We start from the raw sequence: 25,631 nt of genomic DNA on the forward strand, positions 1-25,631 counted from the left end.
GTATGATCTAGTGTCTGAATGAGATGGCGATGAAACTAGCGAAGCGAGTCCACGGTACAGCGGCTAAAGTTACCCAGCATTATATTTTAATGAGTTGAGTAAAAATGCTTAAAAAAACTCAACCAAGTAAATTGTCGCAACCAGGATTTGAACCCGGACCGCTCTTTACGGTCAGGCATGCTAACCATTACTCCACAGCGGTGGACGCGAGTGTTTATAAATAGTGTCCGAAACTTCTTTAAGAATCTCATCCCTCACACTATCCATGCAGTCATTTGGTTGGACGAACTGGAATAAAAACAGGCACTAAATTCGCTACTGCACACAGAAATTCTACACACAATAATTAATTCTTCTCGGAACATCGTCTTTGTTCGGGGTGAGCCAGAGAGTTTCTACTTATAATTATCGTCAAAATCGGAAACTCGTACTACCCGAAGACATCACCCCAGCCTAGTTTTACTTCAATTTTAAATTGTTTAATTTAACGACGTTTGCAATTACCGAGGTTATATCAACATCGCCGGTGTGCCGGAATTTTTTCTTTTACATGCCAGTAAATTTGCTGACATGAACCTGTCGCATTTGAGCACACTTAAATGCCATCGACCTGGGCCGGGATCGAACTCGCAAAGTTGTGCACAAAAGACCAGCAATATACCGACTGCGCCACCCAAACGACGAATATATATATTCAGGATTCTACAGCTACTGCCGTCTTCCTGTGCCAATCCTCCAAAGCCTTCTGTCTTGTGCGTGTTCAGTCCTCAAACCCCTCTTGTGCATGACCTCCATTACTTCGTTGTCCCAAGTTCTTACTCGTCTACCTCTTCCTCTTCTTCCTGGAGGTTTCCACTGGTAAATCTGTTTAGGCCATCTATCTTCGCCCATTTTCATCAGATGACCAAACTCTTATTTTCTATTCTATTTAACACAGTCTCTTCAGCATCCATTTTATGCCTAATTTCTTCATTTTTAATGTGGTCCAAGCGGGAGACTCTAGCACTTCGTCTCAAATAATCCATTCCTTCGGCCAAAATTCTTTTTCTATAATATGCACTCGTTACGCATGTTTCACTTACGTAGTTTAATACAGATTCAACTAACATTTTGCCAATATATTTTTTGGTATCCTTCCAAAGATGTTTATCCCACCATACAGAATTTAAACATGTTATAATTTTTTACTTTGTTCAATTCGGTTTTTTAATTCCTCTTCGGAAATACCTTCTGCTTTACGTACCTAGGTATTTTGCCTGGTTAACGTGTTTAATTTCAATTTCATCATCTATAACAATATTATCACTACTTTTAGTATTAATGGCCAAATATTCTCTATTCTTATAATTTATAGAGGGACCCCAGCATTCATAAAATTTGTTTAATCATTTTACATAAATTCCAAAACAAAAAGATCTTGGGTAATCAATACTTGATCGTCTGCAAATTGTAAATTAAATAGGAATTTATCTTCTATTTTTATTCCCATTCCTTGACAACCTTCTTTCCATTGTTTCAATACCTGTTCGATGTATATATTGGAGGTTTCTATTTGTTGTGAAAAGATTTTTCCAATTATAATATAGGATGATAAACGAGTTTATAGGAAATGGAAAGTGTTGGTGGGATAAAAGAAGTAAATGGGAGTACCCAGAGAAAACCCTGTGCAATATCTCTTTAGTCTACCACAAATTCCATCAGACCTGAACAGGAATCGAACCCGGGTCGCCTCCTAATCTCATAGATTACCAGCAGTATCTAGCATTAATCTTCAACAGTGAAATAATAATAATAATAATAATAATAATAATAATAATAATAATAAAATTAATAATAATAATAATAATAATAATAATACTTACTGGCTTTTAAGGAACCCGGAGATTCACTGCCGCCCTCATATAAGCACACCGTAGATCTCTATCCTGAGCAAGATCAATCCATTCTCTTCTCTATCATCATATCCCACCTCCCTCAAATACATTTTAATATTATCTTCCCATCTACGTCTCGGCCTCCCTAAAGGTCTTTTTCCCTCCGGCCTCCCAACTAACACTCTATATACATTTCTGGATTCGCCCATACGTGCTACATGCCCTGCCCATCTCAACCGTCTGGATTTAATGTTCCTAATTATGTCAAGTGAAGAATACAATGCGTGCAGTTCTGTGTTGCGTAGCTTTCTCCATTCTCCTGTAACTTCATCCCTCTTAGCCCCAAATATTTTCCTAAGCACCTTATTCTCAAACACCCTTAACCTATGTTCCTCTCTCAAAGTGACAGTCCAAGTTTCACAACCATAGAGAACAACTGGTAATATAATTGTTATATAAATTCTAACTTTCAGATTTTTTGACAGCAGACTGGATGACAAAAGCTTCTCAACCGAATAATAACAGGCATTTCCCATATTTATTCTCTGTTTAATTTCCTCCAGAGTATCATTTATATTTGTTACTGTTGCTCCAAGATATTTGAACTTCTCCACCTCTTCAAAAGATAAATTTCCAATCTTTATATTTCCATTTCGTACAATATTCTCGTCACGAGACATAATCATATACTTTATCATTTCGGGATTTACTTCCAAACCTATCTCTTTACTTGCTTCCAGTAAAATTCCCGTGTTTTTCCTAATCGTTTGTGGAGTTTCTCCTAACATATTCACGTCATCCGCATAGACAAGCAGCTGATGTAACCCGTTCAATTCCAAACCCTCTGTTATCCTGGACTTTCCTAATGGCATACTCTAGAGCAAAGTGAAAAAGTAAAGGTGATAGTGCATCTCCTTGCTTTACCCCGCAGTGAATTGGAAACGCATCTGACAGAAACTGACCTATACGAACTCTGCTGTACGTATCACTGAGACACATTTTAATTAATCGAACTAGTTTCTTGGGAATACCAAATTCAAGAAGAATATCATATAGAACTTATCTCTTAACCGAGTCATATGCCTTTTTGAAATCTATGAATAACTGATGCACTGTACCCTTATACTCTCATTTTTCTCCATTATCTGTCGATTATTATTATTATTATTATTATTAATATTATTATTATTGTTATTATTATTATTATTATTAATATTATGAAGATAGAATACAATATACGTGACAACAGTAACAACATATTTAATGACTTTCAATACCATTTTTTAAATTTGTCATCCCTCAGATTTTTTACCATCCTGTGCTTATCTGTTCTTTAATACGCTGTGTTAATATTTTGAGCAATAAACAAAATCAGAATTATTATTATTATTATTATTATTATTATTATTATAATCATTATTATTATTATTATTATCATCATCATCATCATTAAAAAGCTTGCATTACATTTTGGCACTTCTCTATTTTTAGCTTTCCGAATTCACATGAATGTTTCAACACCGCCTTGTACTGTCCCACACAGCCGTTCTCGAGTTACGAAGCACAGACATTTCAACCAAGCAGAGAGCCGTGTAGTCTACAAGCGGCTTGAAAACATTATGCTACTCAGCCTATAAAAAACTACAGTGTCTGTCTGCTTCCTCAGTCTTTCTACTCTGCCTTGCATTTATGTCAGCAACGAAAAAAAAATGTAGCCCTACTGAAAATATTGAAGTGTTACAGTAGGCCTAGGAGTCTAAATATTAGAAGACAAGGAGGGTAGTGACTTCATTGTTAAATTGTGACCATTAAATTTAATGCCAGACAGCTGCGTAGCTCAGGCAGTAGCGCGTTTGTCTAGTCATCCGAGTTTGCGTTCTGACGTGGGTTCGATTCCAGCATTGGGCTGATTACCTCGTTCGGGTTTTTCCAAGGTTATTCCCAACCGTAAGGCGAATGTCAGGTAATACATGGTGAATCGTCGACCTCATCTCACCAGATACCATCTCCCTATCACCAATTCCATCGACGCCAAATAACCCAGTAATTGATATACAATAGTTAAACAACCAAATAAAAAATTAATATTGTACATTCGAAAAACAGTGTAACAAAAACTCACAATGAATTTTAATTTTAAATTAAACTCAAAATGTAGGCTCCACCAAAGGCGTTTCTAAACAAAAGAAGTTTCCTGACTCTGGAATTTGGAATTTCGGTAGTTGTTACCACCACCACCACCACCGCCACCACCACCACCACAATCATTTCCCCAGGAATACTTGTGGAATGTCAGATGGAAATGCACGGGTTCAAATTTAGATAAAGTTGTAGTTTACCCAACTTTGAAATTGTTTAAATATAAATAAAACATGACTTTTTAATATAACGGCAAAATCTTACGGTAATATGAAAATCCGAAAAGTGCCCTGGCGCTGCCAGACCTTGAAAAGTAGTGACAGTGACTGTATATAGTAGACTGTGGCAGTACCTTGGCGCCGTCAGAGCCCGCCAGAACTGAAATACACCTCAGATCTCTACTATCGATATTGACGCTATTTTTAGTTAATTTTCTTACGTATTGGTTTTATCATGACTATCAATTCAAGTATGTTATAATTTAATTTGGTTAGTTTTTATTTTTGTACTATTAAAACATTTTATTGAACAGACGTTATCAATAGTAAATAAAAAGAAACTTGAATATATGTAAGCGCCATCGCGGCATATGAAAAATATAATTTAATCATTAAATATGAAAATAATAACCAATGAAAGGCGCTGTGTGGCGATCCTTCCTCCCAAATTATTTCGTTTCTTAAATAGGAAAAATTCGTACAGCATGCACATTGCTACGTGATAACAAATTTCGGACACATTAGGCCGCCTTTGTAACGCTGCCAACCTATGAAGAGTAGATATCCCACTACTGGAATAGGCAAGCGAATTACACAGAACTAGTGTGTTTTGCATAATAATAATAATAATAATAATAATAATAATAAATCATATTAACAATAATAAATAATAAATAAGTAAGAAATATAAATTACACTCAAGAGGAAATTAAAAACACAGAATAAATATGGGAAATCCCTGTTATTATTCGGCTGAGAAGCTTTTGTCATCTAATCTGCTTTCAAAAAATCTTAGAATTTATAAAAGTTATATTACTCGTTCTCCTGTATGGTTGTGAAACTTGGACTCTCACTTTGAGAGAGAAATAGAGATTAAGGTTATTTGAGAATAAGGTTCTTAGGAAGATATTTAGGGCTAAGAGGGATGAAGTTACAGGAGAATGGAGAAAGTTATACAACGTAGAGCTGCACCCATTTTATTCGTCAACTGACGTAATTAGGAACATTAAATCCAGACGTTTGAGATGGGTAGGGCATGTAGCACGTATGGGCAGGGCATGTAGCACGTATGGGCGAATCCAGAAATGCAAATAGAGTATTAGTGGGAAGCCGGAGGGAAAAAGACCTTTGGGGAGACCGAGACGTAGATGAGAGGAAAATATTAAAATGAATTTGAGGGAGGTGGGATATAATGATAGAGATTGAATTAATCTTGCACAATATAGGGAGTGATAGCGGACTTATGTGAGGGCGGCAATGAATCTCCGGGTTCCTTGAAAGCCATTTGTAAGTGAGTAATAATAATGTCGAAGATAGATAGAAACACTGACAAATTCATTCCTAAGAGAATTTAGTTGTAACTTATTATTATACATCTGGTAACAGTGGGTAAAAACGTTCTGTAAGAGTGGCTGTCGTACCTTGCCTGTTTCACAGAGAAGCTATTCTACAATAACAGTGTAATGACCAGACAAAGATGTCTACCTATCTGTATCAAAGATTTTAAGGATCAACCACAGTCTACTATATACAGTCACGAAGCTTGAGTTTTGAGGATGCTAGAAACAATAGACTGTGACGGAACTATTTTGCATTGCCTGTAATGAGGCGATATTAGCGATCCTAGTGGTGAGCAACTACCGAATGTTTGCATATTTACTACGTATTGAGCTTCGCGACTGTATATACTAGACTGTGGATCAACTGTGTTCAATAACAATAAGCAGTGGCTGTAGGGCTACGTAATTTATCCTAATAAATATAAAACATTATTCCATATTTACTTTGTCTCATAAATTTTATAAAATATTTCAATAAAATAAACAAAAATATTATTTGAAAACATATTAAATCATTTAAAACTCACTTGAGACCTGTAGGTACATATTTTTTTTACTAATGTGTCCACAATATTTGACGTGTATTATAAAAGGAGAGAGACGGCTGTGTCTGTAACTGTATACCTTTAAATAATACACTTCATGTCTCAATCCTAATTTGGATTGTATACGTGACAAAAACGCCTATTTTTTTTTAATTTCCTGGCGGGGGACATGACGTAACGGCTAATGCCAATTTTCAGATAGATTATTGCCAATAAAAATTAAAGAGAAATCAGCACAGGTACTTCTGGTGATTTTTTAAGTGAAAGACGAGGAATTTGTAAGGGTTTTTTTTGTGGAAATATAGTTGGATATATATGCATTTCATAGCGATACTTATTAGGAGAAAAACAGAATTGTTCGAGAGTGTAGTAAATTACGTTTCAAATGAGAAGTGCGTCATAATGAAGGTGAGTATGTGTATTTAATATTTATTTATTTAACCTGGTAGAGGTACGGCAATCAGGCTCAAAATGAAACAGCAATATAAAATCACATCATCATTAAGAAGACTGATTTTATTGCAACATAGCAGTGTTTCGTTAAGAATACCTAAAAGCCTGGGTATATAGATAGTTTTTTGCTTCTCTTTTAAAATTTTGATTTTCGGAGTTACGAGTCATTCAACATGTAAGTCATAGTAAAAGTCTAAACCTGTGGTCGTCAGCACTCGCTGAAATGTGTAAAGGGTAAGCGGAGTCGTCCCGTGTGCACCGTCGTGCAGCAGGAAGAGGTAGAGAGCATACCCGTTAGCAGCTACGAGTGCACCATGGTGCAGTGTGTTCTCCGCGGATAAGGGACGCTAGCCCCAGGGTGCTCTGTGCTGACGACCGGTGGTCTAAACTAACCTGGCCTGTCACAGATTCGTAAATTCAAACCATATGAAAAGCTAACCTAACCTAACCTGTCTCAAATTCCCGCACCTCTCCGCCAGCCACCACTTTCACAGCAAATTTAGACCCTCATTTTCGGTGTGAAATTGGAGTCGGAAGATTTTCTCTCTTTTTTTTATAATATGTATGACTCGACTAGAAACCAAGAATGTAAATTACCTTGTACCTTAACATGATAACGCAATAATACAGAAATATCTAAACTAACCAAACCTAATGTAATCTATTCAAAGGTAGTAATCTAACAAAACATAACTTTAAAAAATCCAGCGTACACTAGCGTGGAACTTTCGTAATGTCACGCTTAGTTATGTTGGTAAGACTGAAGAAGCAGCTGTAAAACAATAGAGTTGTATTAGCGGAGTACGAATGGAACTACCTCTGCGCTATTTTGGCCAAAATTAATTGACCCTGAAATCTTACTTGTCCTCAAATTAGTATCAATGGCATTAAACTGGCAATGTAAATAACTGTGAACAAAAATATTACATGATTAACCCTCCTATAGTTTATATAGCTTACCTCTGATTGAGTTCTGTCTTAAATGTACAGTAGACCTACAGCCTATCTATTATCAGGCAGTACATTTCACTTGACGATATGTGTTACAGGAAGAACAATATATAAACCCTTGCCCTGCGTACGCTATTGTCTTTTCTATATACAGTATTTTTACATAAAGAATCTCGTATAAACACTATGCCAGGTCTTTCCCTGAGGACAACATAGTACGGTACTAAAACGAATACGAAAATGACATCCAGTTCATTTAAAGTTTGCTGGGAGTCAAATTCGACGTCGCTAGGTTTCGTACACACTATTTCATCAGAAACCACGTTATTTTTCTGCGTAGGTCTACCGGTAGGCCTATTTAATATTTTTGTGATTTCATTTACTCCAAGGCTGATAACTAAGTAACTTCCATTGACATTATATAGAAAACATTAACAGTTTGGAGTTCCACAAATAATTTTGAAGATTACAACAAGCTGATATTGTATAACGTAGCATTTATAGCAAAAGGGACAAGGAAAAATCTCTGTTAGAAGAATTCGCGTCACGCTTTTAAAGCCTTGAGTAGTGCCTCCTGTTTAATATACACACAGAGTTCACTGGGCGGAACTGATCAACTGACAATCTCGTAATAATCTGTGTCATACGGAATCTGACTATAATAATAATAATAATAATAATAATAATAATAATAATAATATAGTATCAGTGAATGCTAATATGGTACATAGTGTGTAAACAATATAGCCTTTGCCTATGGTATAAACCGTAATCAGGAATTCATGCTAATAAATTTACAGTTACAAAGGAGAGATGCACGGACAACCTCACATCAGCTAATAATGTCTCGTAATTTACAGAAGTGTTAGACCTACATAAATCAGAATGTCACAGTGTAGTAAACTGTACAGAAAAATAGTGGGGTATGTGGTTTACCCGAACTAAGAGTTTCAGGTACTTTTTTTACTTCCTTATTTAACGACGCTCTATCAACTACGAGATTATTAAGCGTCGATGGGATTGGTGATAGCGAGATAATATTTGGCGAGATGAGGCCGAGGATTCGCCATAGGTTATACGACATTTGCCTTAGGGTTGGGGAAAACCTCGGAAAAAACGCAACCAGGTAATCAGACCAAGCGGGAATCGAACCCGCGCCCGAGTGCAACTCCGGATCGGTAGGCAATTGCCTCAAGCGACCGAGCTACGCCGATGGCTTTCAAATATTAGTCTAGTATCAGTAGGCCTAATAATGACGCGGAATCAGGCCTACTTCAGTTTATCCTAATGACGTAAATATGGCGAAAGTTGATAGTGATGTTATTCCTGACGATTCTACAAGGTAGATAATAAAATTAATACCTTCGCGATCACATCGCCAAATAAAATTACGTTATTCAAAATAAGGAGAGTGATTTTAAAATTTCACGCAGGTAATATTTATTTTCCCAAATATAGGCTAATTAAGTAATTAGGAAAGCCAGCTATAACGGATAGGGGATCATCGTACTAACCACAAGATACTTCCATTCTGGTTAGATGAGCGTCCACCTCTGCTTCAGCATGTGAACGTGAGGCCAGCGGCCGGCTGGTCGGTCGTGGTTCTCAATGAGCTGTCGTGCCTCGGATCATTATTATAATTAAGTAAAAGTTTGTTCTATGAAACTTCTGTTAACTGAGGGAGTAAAAACTCACTGCCTTGCGACATTTTATAAATGCACCAACAATATAAATCGCGTTAGAAATACTCACACAGCTAAATTAAATTTAAAACTTACGGTAACTCAAAGTAATTCACCTCCATCAACACAAAATAACTACGAAAAGAATAGCCATGACAGAACACCAATGCTTGCTGTTACATAGTAACGATGATTCGATACTTCCGAACAAAACAGCTGGCTACCACGTGCTAACGTGAAAAAGTCGCGACTTGTCAGCATGGACTCTGGGTGGCTGGTTTCAGCGGTTGCCAGGGTGACACCTTGAAGCCGTTTAATTATCAATACTTTCTAGTTCTGTATAGAATAGACTGTATGTACGAAAACCTGGTTTCTATTCATAAGAACTTCAGGTTTACAATGGGCGTCGAAAAACTTGGCTGTACCGTCAAAGGTTTTATGAACGCCGGACACTGAGGCTCGAAAGCAATCCTACTTTTCTACGGACATATGGTGGCCTTAATGAAGCTTTATTAAGGGTAACTATCTCGTAACAAACACCTGAGCACCAAATCTAAGTAAATATTTTTCATAATGAGTATAAAATACTAACCAAAAGGTACAATTTAAATATGTACATAATTAATGAATGAACAGTTCAGTCCACACCTGTGGAGTAACGGTCAGCGCGTCTGGCCGCGAAACCAGGTGGCCAGGGTTCGAATCCTGGTTGGGGCAAGTTACCTGATTGAGGTTTTTTTCGGGGTTTTCCTTCAACCCAGTACGAGCAAATCCTTGGTAACTTTCGGTGCTGGACCCCGGACTCATTTCACCTTCATTTCGTTCAGACGCTAAATAACCTTAATGTTGATACAGCGTCGTAAAATAACCCAATAAAACAAAAAATAAAAAGTTCAATAGCTAAATGACAGCTGTGAGTAGTATGGGATGAAGATAAATGCAAATAAGAGGAAGATCATGGTCATAGGAAGAAAAGTAAAGAAGTTAAACTTGCACATTCTAAATGAGACAGGCAGTAGAGCAAATTGACAGCTTCAAATACTTCGGGTGTACTACGACTTTAAACTGTGTTGGAAAGAGTGGGTGAAGAAAGAATGATGCTGAACCTGATCAGAAACAGGAAAAGGAATTGGTTGGGTCACTGGCTGTGAAGAAACTGCCTACTGAAGGATGCATTGAAAGAAATGGTAAACAGGAGAAGAGTTCGAGGCAGAAGGAGATATCAAATAGGCCTAATATACGACATTATGATTTATGGATCACATGAGAGAGAAAGAGGAAGACAGAAAATAGGAAAGACTGGAGAAAGCTGGGTTTGCAGTAAAAGACCTGCCTTTGGGCAGAACACTAAATGAATGAAACAGTTCAATATGAAATAAACCTTGCATTTCGAGGAATGACGCTTAGCACGGATGAACGAAATACAGCGGTATCAAAAGCATTTTCCTTACATTTTTATTGTAGGCCTACCTTGTTTGTTGGAATACAGTCACAAAGCTCAATACGTAGTAAATATGCATCCATAGATAGTTGCTAACCACTAGGGTCGCTAATATCGCCCCATTATAGAAAATGCGAAATAGTACCGGCACAGTCTATTGTTCCTAGTACCCTAACAACTCAAGTTTCGTGACTGTATATACTGGACTGTGAATATACCATGCAGGCTTTGCTTAAACATCAGTTTTAGTTGCCATGGTAATATTTTACAGTCCATTTAGGTACAATTAGGACATATTATGTAGTTGAAAATGAAAGGAAAATGTTTTTGACGTCACTTTATTTCACTGAGATTTTTTTTTAGTTTAGTTGGTTATTTAACGACGCTGTATCAACTACTAGGTTCTTTAGCGTCGTTGAGATTGGTAATAGCGAGATGAGGCCGAAGATTCGCCATAGATTATCTTGCATTGACATTACGGTTGGGGAAAACCTCGGAAAAAACCAAACCAGGTAATCAGCCCAAGCGGGGAACTAACCCGCACCCGAACGCAACTTCAGACCGGCAAGCAAGCGCCTTAACCGACTGAGTTACACCGGTGGCTCACTAAGATATGGTTAAACTCGGATGAACCGGTTTTTTTGGTAAGAATCCGCATTCAATACTTTTACACAATACATAATGAACAGGAATATCGAATAACTATTGCATTATATTTTACAAATAGAATGTTAACTACATAATATATGCACGAGTGGTAGGCCAAAACCACAAAAATTATAATAAACTCGTTTGAATTAATGTGTATCTTTTAAAAATATATAAAGATGAAAACTGGTAGAAAATATAGGCCTAAATTTAATATGGCTCCCCTACTTTCGTGATCAAAGGATGTTCTATCATAACCTATCTGAGGAAGCCAAATTGGAAAAATAAACTGACCAATTAACTGGTACTTATTTCATAATACTATTATCATCTCTTACACAAACGCAAAACTGGCTAACGAAATTTTTAAACGCTACATTGTGTAGCAAAGTAATGCAATATATGATACTGAACTAAATTTACCATTCTACCGTATCATAGTTTTCGGGTGATTTTAAGGAACACTCATCTTCAGAAAACATCAAATATAGTATACAATAAAATGTGTAACTAACCTTTCAACTCACGAAGACATTCTCAGGCCGTACATTTATTCATATCCTCCATTATCCAACACAAAAATTAAACTACGCACACAACATTTCACAGTCACAAACAATCACGAACTGCACATCCGCGATTCTCCCTCGGTATGACATCATTCAGAAGTACCAATAACGTCATGCTTCTAATAAAATAATAAAATGGCACTGCGCTGCACTAAGAAAATTCTTATGAAGCAAATTAGTATAATTAGCACAGTTAATTCCATTTATGTAACTTGATAATTTACTGTCTGAGTTGTTTTCAAATATATTAAGTTGGCCATATCGTTGCACTCCCTCTACTGCATTTTATCATACAATGAGGTGCAACTTTATACTCGTTCTGCGTTCTGCTTTTTTGCAAGTAATAACATACGCAATAGCCTACAGTCAATATTTTAAGAATTGAAACGTAAGCAAATCATTAATAGATTAACCCAGTAAATACAAACTTTAAATTAAAATGTAATAGCTGGGCATTCATTTGTTACGTTAGTTTTATAAGTTTAAAAAGAAAATTGTTTCGTAGATACATTGCGGAAGCAATTAATGAAACATATGTGGCTACCACAGCTACGATTGTTACGAGCATCAAATCGTAGCATGGGAGAGAGGAGAATCAACTGTAGCGTGCAGCATTTAACCTGTTTGCAGCTTCTAAATATCAAATGATAGACCAATCATATAATAAATAGTATCTTTATTAGCTATTTAATTTACCTTTCAAGGCTATAACTATGAACGTTTCATTCTATTTATTCGTTCAAATCGATGCTTAAATAATACAAACCTTTTTTATCGCTTATTATCAGTAACTGCCTGCCGTTGTGCCTATATCGATAGCGCATATGCTTCCCAACACAGGACTGGGTGTTTATCCGTTGTCTTGTGATTGTTCTGCGATATCTCTGCGGTGGCCCTGCGTCACGCCGATACTGTTTTCAGGACGGCCCGAATTTGTGAACCTACCCGCAGTGGTGTGTAAGTCGGATAAAAGGGAGGTTTAGCAGAATAAAAAATAAGTTTATCTAAGTGAAGGCATTCCGCGAATTGCGACAGGCGACTTCTTTACACCAAATCACGACAGCAGGCACTGCAGGTAGACTGAAAGGTGAAAACCCACCTGTCTGTCAGTCTTGTTTCAGTGCAGAATGCAATTATGGGACAATATTATGCATGGTAGCCTACGTAAAGAAAATTCTTGTAGTTTAAATATTATGATATATCAGTATTGTTCACGTACAGTGTATAAAGTAACTAATATAATGTAAGTAACTATAGAATAAATATAGGTTAAATAAATAAATAAATAATAAAATAAATAAATAAGTGCAGAGGTTATATCGGCGTCGCCGATGTGCCGGAATTTTGTCCCGCAGGAGTTTTTACATGCCAGTAAATCTACTGACATGAGCCTGTCGCACTTAAAAACATTTAAATGCCATCGAACTGGGCCGGAATCGAACTCGCAACTTCGAGCACAGAAGGCCAGGGCTATACCGGCTACGCTACCCAGGCCAACCCTATCTATGGATACTATAGGAAAATGCGTAGCAGATCTGGAAATGGCAATGACAGATGTGAGGATAGAACAGAAACAAGAATAAGTGAAGTCGCCCTCGGTAGCATAGTTGGTATAGCGCTGGCCTTCTATGCTCGAGGTTGCGGGTTCGATCCCGGCCGAAGTCGATGGCATTTAAGGCCCGTATTCATAGACATTCTTAGCGCGGGCTTCCGGTGGATGATCAGCGAACTAAAGTTCTTCGTATTCATAAACCAGTGTTATAAAAAAAAATAGCGATATGATATAATAGAATCCCGTACAAGTAACCAGTCGATAGCCGGGGCTAGTTCAGCACGCTCGTAGCGCGGGCTAGCGAAATGTCTATGAATAGCACCCTAAGTGTTTAAATGCGACAGGCTCACGTCAGTAGATTTACTGGCATGTAAAAGAACTCCTGCGGTTCAAAATTCCAGCACACCAGCGACGCTGATATAACCTCTGCAGTTGCGAGCGTCGTTAAATAAACTATAATCTATTTAAAAGAATAAGTGAATATCATAAAGTTAATTTAAATGATTACAGCTTGTGGAGTAAGGTACTGAAGACAATACTTCCAGAAGAAATTAAAGTCCACATGAAAATATTTGAGTTTCTCGCTTGCAACAGGTTTGGTACTACATTTCCAATTTTCTTTCTTCATTGTTCTTAGGATCTTCCTGACAATTCTAGTGACTGTTGCGTCAGAAGAAAAGCTTTTCCATGTTTAAATGGATCAAAACTTATTTGACATCAAAGAAAGGAACCACAATCCAACAAAGATATCATTTTGATATATCGTATTATTGAGCAAAATTATACATAAAGAAAATTACAGACAGACAATATTATGTAATAATAATAATAATAATAATAATAATAATAATATAATATAATAATATAATAATAATATAATAATAATAATAATAATAATAATAATAATAATACTTACTTACTTACTCGCTTTTAAGCAAATCGGAGGTTCATTGCCGCCCTCACATAAGCCCGCCATTGGTCCCTATCCTGTGCAAGATTAATCCAGACGGTACCATCATATCCCACCTCCCTCAAATCCATTTTTATATTATCTTCCCATCTACGTCTCGGGCTCTCCAAAGGTCTTTTTCCCTCTGGCCTCCCAACTAACACTCTATATGCATTTCTGGATTCGCCCATACGTGCTACATGCCCTGCCCATCTCAAACGTCTGGATTTAATGTTCCTAATTATTTCAGGTGAAGAATACAATGCGTGCAGCTCTGCGTTGTGTAACTTTCTCCATTCTCCTGTAACTTCATCCCTCTTAGCCCCAAATATTTTTCTAAGAGCCTTATTCTCATACACCTTGAATCTCTGCTCCTCTCTCAAAGTGAGAGTACAAGTTTCACAGTCATACAGAACAACCGGTAATATAACTGTTTTATAAATTCTAACTTTTAGATTTTTTGACAGCAGACTAGATGACAAATGCTTCTCGACCGAATAATAACAGGCATTTCCCATATTTATTCTGCGTTTAATTTCCTCCGGAGTGTCATTTATATTTGTTACTGTTGAATAATAATAATAATAATAATAATAATAATAATAATAATAATAATAATAATAAGCTTAAGAATAGGCCTAAATTTGGTAAAAATATCTTGGTGCGAAATTAAAAAAAAAAAAAATCAAACTGTGTTTCGTAATTCTCCAAGAAGAGCAACGGATATCTTCAGACTAGTAACTGGACATAAGTCTTTGTCAGCGTATCTCTTCGGAATTGGGGTTTATGCTTACTTCAACCATGAACTTACAGCACATACTGAACTGAACGCTGTCAACGTTTCAGTAAATAAAAGTTCTTAATAAAATCGCAGATTTTTACTGGCATATTAAAAAAGTAATGAGGAAAATAAAATGTTTCGAGTACTTGAATAAAATTATTTGAGATCAATAATGTAGCAAGAAGGTTTCAACAGTTTCATAATTTTATTCTGTCCATTGGATATGAAAATTACCTGGAGCTTGTTAAACTTAGACAAAATCCTAAAAGTCTTTGAAAGGTACAAATCAAGAAAGGCAATTTTTCCACGTTTTTCACACACACACAGACGCACGCACACACACAAAGACCGAAGTACTGAAGACAGTACGAGAAGAGAGCATGAGGAGTTGGGAACGAGCTACAAACAACGGAGCGGAAACAAAGAAGTATTTCCAAGCATCGCAGAGAGACTAGTTACGAAAATCCCAATTACATCGGGACTCACGACCGTGCTCACAGGACACGAAAGAATAAGAACCTACTTCTATAGATTCCATATCACACCAGATGCAACTTGCCCCTGTGAAGGTGGAGATCAAACCGTCGACCATCTTCTGTTCGAATGCTCCAAATACAACATGGAAAGGCAAACACTGCGGAGAAACATAATAACCAGGCTTCAAGACTTTGGACTCGATGCAATAAGTTTTCTATGCTTGTACTATAGGTTCTTGACTCGCTGCACGTAGTGAAAGGTAGAGATGACAATGTCAAAAGAATGTGAAAAGCGTTTATTCTCCTGTCTTTTATAGGCATTTGTGTTTAATTATACACAGTGTTAATGGTGGAAATAAACATGTAGCAATTTTAATTTATTTATTTAACCTATTGGTCGTCTTTAGGAAATCCAATTACAGTACCGAATTGCAATGTACTACAAGATACATTTTCAGTGTCTCAAACGTAAATCTTTTTCAGTTGTCTACCAAACACAGTTTGTACTGTGAAAAGATGCGCTCTATGTCGCATGACTTTACAGGAGCAAACGAACAAACTTAACATCATTGCAGTCTCTAAGAAACAGGCTTTCATTCTCGGATGACTCTATGTCCGCTAATTTGCTGTTTATATTACACAATGTTCCATATCCGTTATTTTTACATAAAATTGATTTCTACTTTTGTTTTACACGTTCAGTAACCGGCTTACTTTGTGCCTCATAAATTCTCTGTGCCATTTCCTCAACTAATTTGATGGCTTCCGGCATCTCTTGCGCTGACTTTTCTAGCCGTGTAATAGTTTCATATACAGTTTGAAAATAGGTTTGTATGAAAACCAAATTATTCGTCAGAACCTTCAAATCCAGAGCGTTTTGCTTTGCGTATTTGTTGTCATTCATTCTACAGTACCCCCACCCACTGTAGCTTTACCACTATACTCAATACGCCGTTATGCAGATTTCCCACTGAACTGCTCTATCGGGTCCGAAGTCTCGAAGCCTAATAATAACTAAGGGAGGAATTTGGCCACCAGATAGAAGAGACCTAACAAAAAGATTCTTAAAAGACTTTTGCAAATTTGTGAATTCAATTGACTTTACAAACAATTAAAGTAGCATTGAACACAGCGTAGTAATACGCATATATCTGTATATAGTGTAAATATATAAACGTAGAGTCGACCTGGTTAAGTGTGCTTAAATGCGACAGGCTCATGTCAGTAGATTTACTGGCATGTAAAAGAACTCCTGCGGGACAAAATTCCGGCACATCCGGCGACGCTGATATAACCTCTGCAGTTGCGAGCGTCGTTAAATAAAACATAACATTTAACATAGCCTAAACGTAGATTTAGGTAAGACAGAATAGGATTTATTAAGAAGAAAAAGCCAAATTGTACAAAGAACAACATTACTAAACTCAGGCATTCCATACAAATAGCGGCATAATACAAGCTTATATTGTAATTAGTCTACAATCAGGTATAGCCTATGGTAGCTTATCAATCATCAACTTAACACAACTGGAATTCAACTTAATATGCATCCCAGGCAATACAGACGTAAACCAGAACATATAGTATTACAAACTGTAATGGAACATGTTGTTTAATTATTACGTCTCTAAAAAAACACACATACACGTCTGTGATCAGGGATTAAAGGCACTAATACTAATAGCCTATGTCAGGCATGTCAATTGATGCCCACAGGAGCAAGCGCGCGCTTTAGAGCCCAGGAGAGCCTGAGCACTTTACAGCGGAAAGGAAAGAGACAGAAGAAAAAGGTGGTATATGCCGCTTGGTCGAGCTATATTCAAGGATGGCCAGCACTGATTCAATAGATAAAGAGAAGAGAACTTATTAAAACTGTATCCATGTTAATTTTTAGATTTGCCTGAGAAGTATAAGTGCATTATAAGAATGTAAGTTTTAATTTTAATGCTCATTTTTACAACTTTGATTTTATTATTCAAAAGAAATATTTTCTCAACTTTTCGTACAGAAAAGTGAAATTTTCAGGTATAGGCCTATTTATTTAATAGCCTTACAGAATGTTTTCGTAAATCTAATATACCGTATATACGTATTACTGAAGATAGTGTATTGAAAGTTTTGAAAATATTCGCATGGAAATTAATTAACAAAGCAACTACTGTTACATCATAAGCAAAAGATACATCCCCATGTGTTGTAAACATGTCAGCTCTATAGCTTCAGCAGATTTCGAGAAAATAATTTAATATTCTGATGATAGGAAGTTGCTCACAAATATCACCTTAAAAGCATAATGCGATATGAGTTTTGTTATGTAATATTAGTTACACTTAAAACAGATACAGTACCTAGGTAACTTTGTTTTGTACTGTTACATTGTTTTGATTAGTTTATTGATTACTTTTGTAAGGCTAAAGATACCTTCAATATAAATTCCAACTTATGTCAAACTCAATCTCTTTCTTTGGAATATCACTTTCTTTATGAATGATGTGTTTCATCCACTTAATACAGTATAATATTATACTACTTTGGAATTTAAGTGAATATTCCTTCTTAACTCTCTATTACGTTATTAAGATTTAAGACACAAGTGCAATATTAGTAAATCAGTGTTAGTACTTTTGTTTTACACACAATATAGATAATATTAAACAGAAAGAAGCCATATAAAAATAACGACATAAAATTTCACGTTCCGTTTGAAGTTTGTTCACCACTGTTTTCTTAATCCAACAGGTTGCCTATTCATATACACAACCCTTCCTCTTTCCATACTTAGCGCTTGCTGCCCGAGCACGGCGTCAGAAAAATGCGCTTGCTTTGACATCACTGGCCTATGTAACATCGAGATAGGTTTGATCATCGAGTAATTGAGGACTGAATATGGTAAATTATGAAAGTGTCACAATGTCAATTTCGTTTCTTTGCATCAAACGATAGTAGTCCTACCTATGTCCCGTGCTTTGTAACCTGATAGACGTGGAATGTGCCAGATCCATCCGGTTGTCATAATTTTTGTCTTAAGATTTCCCTGATGATGAATAGGCCTATCTCAGTCGAGTGACACTGGGGAACGCTGGAAGTGCCTCTGCTAGGCGTGATGCCATCTGTAGTTGAAAGGGGCGGCCGGCTTCTTCTTATTTTATTGTGCGAATGATTTTAAAGAATCCAATTTTTCTTATAGGCCTATTGTTTATTTAAATGGTCAGAGTTGAAATTAAAAAAATCCAGCTTTCTTACATCCTTTATACAAATTTTGTCGTGTTTGGTTTTAAGGGGTTTCTGTTATTTTTTTAAGTAGCCTAATAGGCCTACAGAATTTTTAAGTCTAATACAAAATACAAACTTATAGGCTTAATAAGGTAAAATAAAGGTTTCGAAAAGTAAAATAACAAAATTTTATAGAAGAAATCTGAGTATGTAGGCCCTAATTCATTTATCCCTAATGCTCATTATTTTTTTCATAACAATTAGCCTATTCATTGGCGTAATCCTACGAATACACAGTAGGCCTATAAGTATAGGCTATTATTTCAGTGCAATAAAATGTTTCTTATTAAATATGTGGAAATGGTGAACGGTGAAAGTATCTTAATAAAATATGTGGAAATGGTGAAAGTGCCAGAATTATGGAAAAATACTGTTTGGCAAGATTCCCACACTTTTTGTCTACAGTACTTTAATCGTTTACAATATTGAGTCCTCAATTATTGTATACAGTCTATGTAATTAGATCTAATATCAAGCATAAATGATTGTGATTTGAACTTACACTTCAACCTGCTAGGAGAGACACGAAATTTTCTATTCCGCCGAATGTGCCGACGTCAATATTCTGTACGGAGATGATTTTCTCAGTAGCGTTTAACTTATTTAGGTTATTTATTTATTTAGGCCTATTTATTTATTAAGCGGAGCCGTCCCGTGTGCCCCGTCGTGCAGCAGGAAGAGGTAGAGAGCATACCCGCTAGCGACTACGAACGCACCCTAGTGCAGTGCGTTCTCCGCGGGTAACAGACGCTAGCCCCAGGGTGCTCTGTGCTGATGACCGCTGCTCTAGAGCAAAGTTGAAAAGTACAGGTGACAGTGTATCGCCTTGCTTTAGTCCACAGTTAATTGGAAACACATCTGATAGAAATTAACCTATAAGGACTCTGCTGTACGTTTCACTGAGACACATTTTAATTAATCGAACTAGTTTCTTGGGAATGCCAAATTCAATAAGAATATTATATAAAACTTCTCTCTTAATCGATTCTTTTGCCATTTTGAAGTTATGAATAGGCCTTACTGATGTACTGTACTTTTATAGGTTACTCCCATTTTTTCTGCAATATCTGTCGAATACAAATATTTGGTCAATAGTTGATCTATTACGCCTAAAACCACACTGATGATCCCCGATAAATTTCATCTACATATGGAGTTAACTTCCACAAAAGAATATTCGACAAAATTGTGTGCGACAGTGATCATCAACTCGCAATGCTTGGCTGACGCGTGCTTACTGTAGCGGGCAGAGGACCGGTTTGTGATGTTGCGTTGTAGTGAACAGAGGCGGTTCTTGCCAGCCATTCAAACAAAAGATGTGAGGAGCAGAAAACACTTCAAAACGTAGGCCACACTGAAGAGATACAACTTACAGATACATTATAGAACTCACAGTAACGAATATGGCAGATACGAAGATGAAGAGCGTGCAGCATTACTTCAACAATTGAAAGAAAATGAGCTAGAAGTTGTTTAAGATAGCCTAATAAATAATACTAGTGAATCGGCTGTGCGACTCAGTTATAAAATTTCACTTGTAATAGTAAGATATTAGAAACATTTTAAAGATTGAAAATTTGAAGAATGTTTAATTACAACTGAAGAACTTCTCACAAGTGTAGGAGTTTGAATCTATCAGCTTGTCTCCTTCCACCATGATGCGTCCCATCCGAAGTCTAGCCGAGGACGTTCAGGTGCAACTAGTAATTATTTGTCAGTCTTTCATTTGTTATTCTTTGACAGTATATGAAAATACTTATGTAAGTGATAATCCCCAACTGGTGATTTTTGTAAGAGGCTTTATTAAAAACCTTCAGATTAAGGAGAGCTCTTACACATTGTTCTCATAAAGGATACTACTACTGGTTCTGATTTTTCATGTAGAGGCTGTAGAAATTATTTTGGACTTCCTTGGAATAAACTTATATCCTTGGCAACTTGGTATTGTTCGTAAGTGAAAAATGAAAAAATGGATTTGTGAATTTGCCTTCTTAATGGAATTATCTGAATGCTTTAAATTGTTTTCGATAAGGTAAGAACAAGATTATTATACAGTTATATGACAGAGTGAAGGCGTTTAATATGAAACCACCTCTAATTGTGGAATGTTAGCTTAACTAAAAGGATAAGTTACAGCACACTTTTCAAAATTAACAACGATATAGGAATACTAGTTTCTTAAGACTTTGGATTTCGAAGAATATAATCACACATCATGCGATCTGCGCCAGGAATTTGATTCTAGATTTAAGGACTAGGAAAATTTTCAATTTGATTTTCGATTATTATTTGTAATTGAAACTTATTGATTTACTTTACGATAGTGAATTGAAGGACAAATATCAAAATAAAAAAGTTATATGACTTTTATATGAACTTTCCATGTGTTAGATTTCCCCGATTGTACAGACATGCATTTTCGGATTCACATAACTGTGCGAACAGTAATTTTTTCGTATGATGAAGATAAACAAGCCATGTCATGGAAGCCAAGTATCGGATCACAACTTAAAATGTGCTATCACATTATGCACTATACAAACAATAGTTCCAAACGTTGAGAAACTGCTGAGGGAAAAGAGAATTACACAAATCCTGAAAAATCAATGCTAATGCCAGTGTTGAGTGAACTGAATGGAGTTAATTTCTACATTACCACAGTCTATTATATACAGTCGCGAAGCTCAATACGTAGTAAATATGCAAACATTAGATAGTTGCTCGCCACTAGGATCTCTAATATCGGATCATTACAGGCAATGGAAAATAGTACCGTCACAGTCTATTGTTTCTAGCACCCTCAAAACTCAAGCTTCATGACTGTATATAGTACACTGTGACATTACTATTCCTAGGGTTTATATATGTTTTGTTCAACATTTTCTTTAACAGAAGCAGTTTATACATTTACAGTAATTGCCATGCATTGCCCGAATAATTAACATGAAATGTATATTACATTTCTGAAAGTAATTATAAATTTATTAACTTCTAACTTTGTTGAAAATATGCTACAATGCTTTTTTTTCAAATTGCTTAAGACAGTTTATTTAATGTAGCTATTTCTATTTAGCCCGTATCTTTTATCATCAGAAAACAATCACAAACCTATGCAGTAAATTCATATTGTGGTCCCGCCGCTGAACGTCTTACCTGCCCTGTTACGACTTTCCCTTGCCCAGCGGGCGAGCGGGCAAGGCTTGATGACGACACAGTGCTCTGAGCTGAGGACCATTGGTGTACGACGAGAACAAAAGTGATATTGTCCCCCTTCTTAAAGACAGGTACAATTATGGACTCCTTCCATTGTTCTGGTACAATTTCCTTTTCCCAAATAGCAAGTACAGTATCACTATTGATGTTAATAAATTTTGAAGGAAACCGAAGTAAAATAACAGTAAGTATAGCAAGTACCAGGGATGAATCAGCCGATACGTGACTTTTACTTCAATACAATTTCCGTAACCTATGCAAATAAATACATTACGTTATTGTGATATAACTTACTTCTTTGTAATCATATTTGTTAATTTGACTAAATCTGCATTAACGAACAAATTACTTCTGTGTACGATGACAGTGAGAACTTTATTTATGAAAGTAGAAATATAATGCAACTTGATCAAGTTATCGTCTTGCCACAGTCTACTATATACAGTCGCGAAACTTGAGGTGATTTTTTGCAAATCTCGTGGTAAAGCGCTCCAAGCGGTTAGCAACTAGAAACAATAGACTGTCCACGGTCGACTTTGGACTGTATCTTATTTCCATCGAGTGCTAGCTCGTTGCGTATTTCATATTGATGCTTGTGAAATGTTCGTTATTGGTTGTAATGAAAATGTTAATGGCTAAAATACAATAATTGGAATAATAATATTTTACTGGAGACGTAGAAAAATTAAGTTTGTTTTAATGAAATTTATTGATCACGTTTTATTTTCAATTCTGGTGGGATTATTATTGCTTAGGCCTACTTTTTTTTCAAAGGATATGTTTTTAATTATAGCTGTTAATTTTGTTGTTATTTGTATTTGTTACTTTACTAGAGACGTAGAAAAAGTCTGTTACAATAAAATTTATTGATCACGTTTTATTTCCAATTCTGGTGTGATTATTATTGCTTAACCTCATCCCACTTTGTTAGTTTCGTAAGCCTACACTACAAGTACCGGTACACGTAAGTTACTCGATTAATTCATATTTACATTATTATTGTTGTAAAGGGAAATGCAAATTAATATTTATTGGCTTAATAGTTAATTATCGCTATAATCTTGAATGAGTGAAGCGATTATAGTAAATTTCAGTTCGTTTTGCACAAACAAAAATAATATTAACCTATTTCTTGCAGGTATCTTCGAGTTTATGGTGAAATTTAATATACTTCATTAAAATAATAAATTAACTTTATGCATTTAATATTTCAATAATGGAAACAAGGTGTTAATTTTTCCAAAAGAACACGACAACGAAAGTGGAACATATTTTGTCGTCCGCTAGGAGAGAGATCTGCGATTATGAGGCGATAGTAGCGATCCTGGTGGTGGGCAACTACCCATGTTTGCATTTTTACTACATATTGAGCTTCGCGACTGTATATAATAGACTGTGGTCTTACGATGAAGACTAAATGCCTGGCAGTTATCCCTAGGCTATCCCAGTAGTTTAGAAGTTGCACCACAGAGAGCGAAATAAAACGAATCCAAGTTGTGCACGCTGCAAGGTCAACTTTTCCCATAAAAACTAAAAGGCAGGAAGGGAGTTTCGTATGTCAGGAATTATATTGGCATTCTCCTCGCATCTGTATCGTGTTCGGTGTGGTGCGCGGAGTGTTTAATTATTCTTGGAATAAATGTGTTTGTAAATATTTAAATTCTGTTAATTTTCTAAGTAAAATTATCCAGTAGCAATCTGTGATGCGTGTGTCGCCATAAGGGATATTGATTTATTATGTGTTAGATAACACAGACTGTCCTATGTGTATTAATATTTGAAAATGGAAGGAACGAAGATTTCGGATCTTGAAAGGTAATAATGCACTGTCTTGATCATTATGCTTAAAGATAAAAATTATATTGAGGATGTTAAGTGTTAAAATACAGCGTAAAAATGTTAAGTGTCATTAGGACATAGTGATGTGTAGTACTGTTCATGAATATCGTAAATAATTTCATTGAAGAAACAGGTAAGTTGCAATTTTAGTACAGCGTTATAGATAGCTATTGTGTCCGAATTTTAGAACCAAGCATTCTAATTCTTCCACATGTAATACATTGATAGTGGCTTTCGAAAAGCGACGAATATTTTTTTAATAATATAATTCTTAGTATTGTTTATTACCTTTTGTTTAAATTTTTATCTCTGTATTTATACGAAAATAAGATGAGTATTCCAATGTATGTCAATGTTCCACTATTAACGACAGAATGTTAAAATGTTATGTTTTATTTCACGACGCTCGCAACTGCAGAGGTTATATCAGCGTCGCCGGATGTGCCGGAATTTTGTCCCGCAGGAGTTCTTTTACATGCCAGTAAATCTACTGACATGAGCTTGTCATATTTAAGCACACTTAAATGCCATCGACCTGACCCGGGATCGAACACGCAACCTTGGGCGTAGAAGGCCAGCGCTATACCAACTCGCCAACCAGGTCGACTTAACGACAGATGTGTAGAAGTTTAATGCCTCTGTCTTATTATGTGACGTATTATACAAATGTTTTCATAGTTTGTTAGCAATTCCTAACAGTCTTATGTTGTAGGTTGCACTATTCTCTTCACTGTTTACGTGGAAATATGAGATAATATTGGGTTGCGCGATGTGATGAAACCTAACCATAATAATGTTCGCGTTGATGCGGTAAACACAGAGTGTGTCATTATTTTAACTGATGATTATTCATGTCGTAAGAAAGAAAAAATGTCCTTACAATTTTTTTCTAATTTCAATATTTAACCAATTATTAAAGTTTACAATAATAGACGTTTTACAACGTTGTTGGATGGGGAGGAGGGAGTTTAGAAGTACACAGTACAGCTCTAGCGGGGGGGAAGGTGGTTTAGAAGTACACAGTGCAGCTCAAGCGGGGAGGAGGGGGTCCAACAGATGCTCTGTTCTTATGCAGGAGCGACCATGACAATACTGTTGTTTACATAAAACGAGCAGTAAATATAAACTTTCAATGTCATTAATAGAACATTATGGTAAATTTACATTTTATGTAACAATATTGCTCCGTTTTTTTATTGTACGTTTAAAAAATAAACAAAAATGGTTTTCTGCACAAAATCACACAAACATTTTTTCTAATGCAACATTTTAATCTCTCCCGCTTCCGTAAATCAGTATCATTTTTAAACAAATTCCTGGTTGTGTGGTTTTCAAAACGGAGTAAGAAACTCCTAGTTTATAAAAATCGTTGCGAAACTGCTACAAAAGTTCGCCGAAAACGTTGACGGTACATCTTCTTGCCTCACTTGAATTACGACGACTTTCTCCATAAATTAATAACACATTAATTTCTTAAACTAGGGAATGACATTGTAAATTGTTTATCGAATACCCTGTACTGAACTGCCATCCGCTCGGCAGTAGACTTATGGACAAGGAGCTTGAACTCAGCTGACTCGTACTTACGTCTGTGCAGAGTACTGCCTGCTGAACACGTTGCCACGTCTCTCAAGCCAGAACATTAAAAAATTTAAGCATGCTTTTTTATTTCATTTCATGAAAACTTA

The sequence above is a fragment of the Periplaneta americana genome, chromosome 12, assembly GCF_040183065.1.
Source record: "Periplaneta americana isolate PAMFEO1 chromosome 12, P.americana_PAMFEO1_priV1, whole genome shotgun sequence".
In the NCBI taxonomy this organism is placed as follows: Eukaryota; Metazoa; Arthropoda; class Insecta; order Blattodea; family Blattidae; genus Periplaneta; species Periplaneta americana.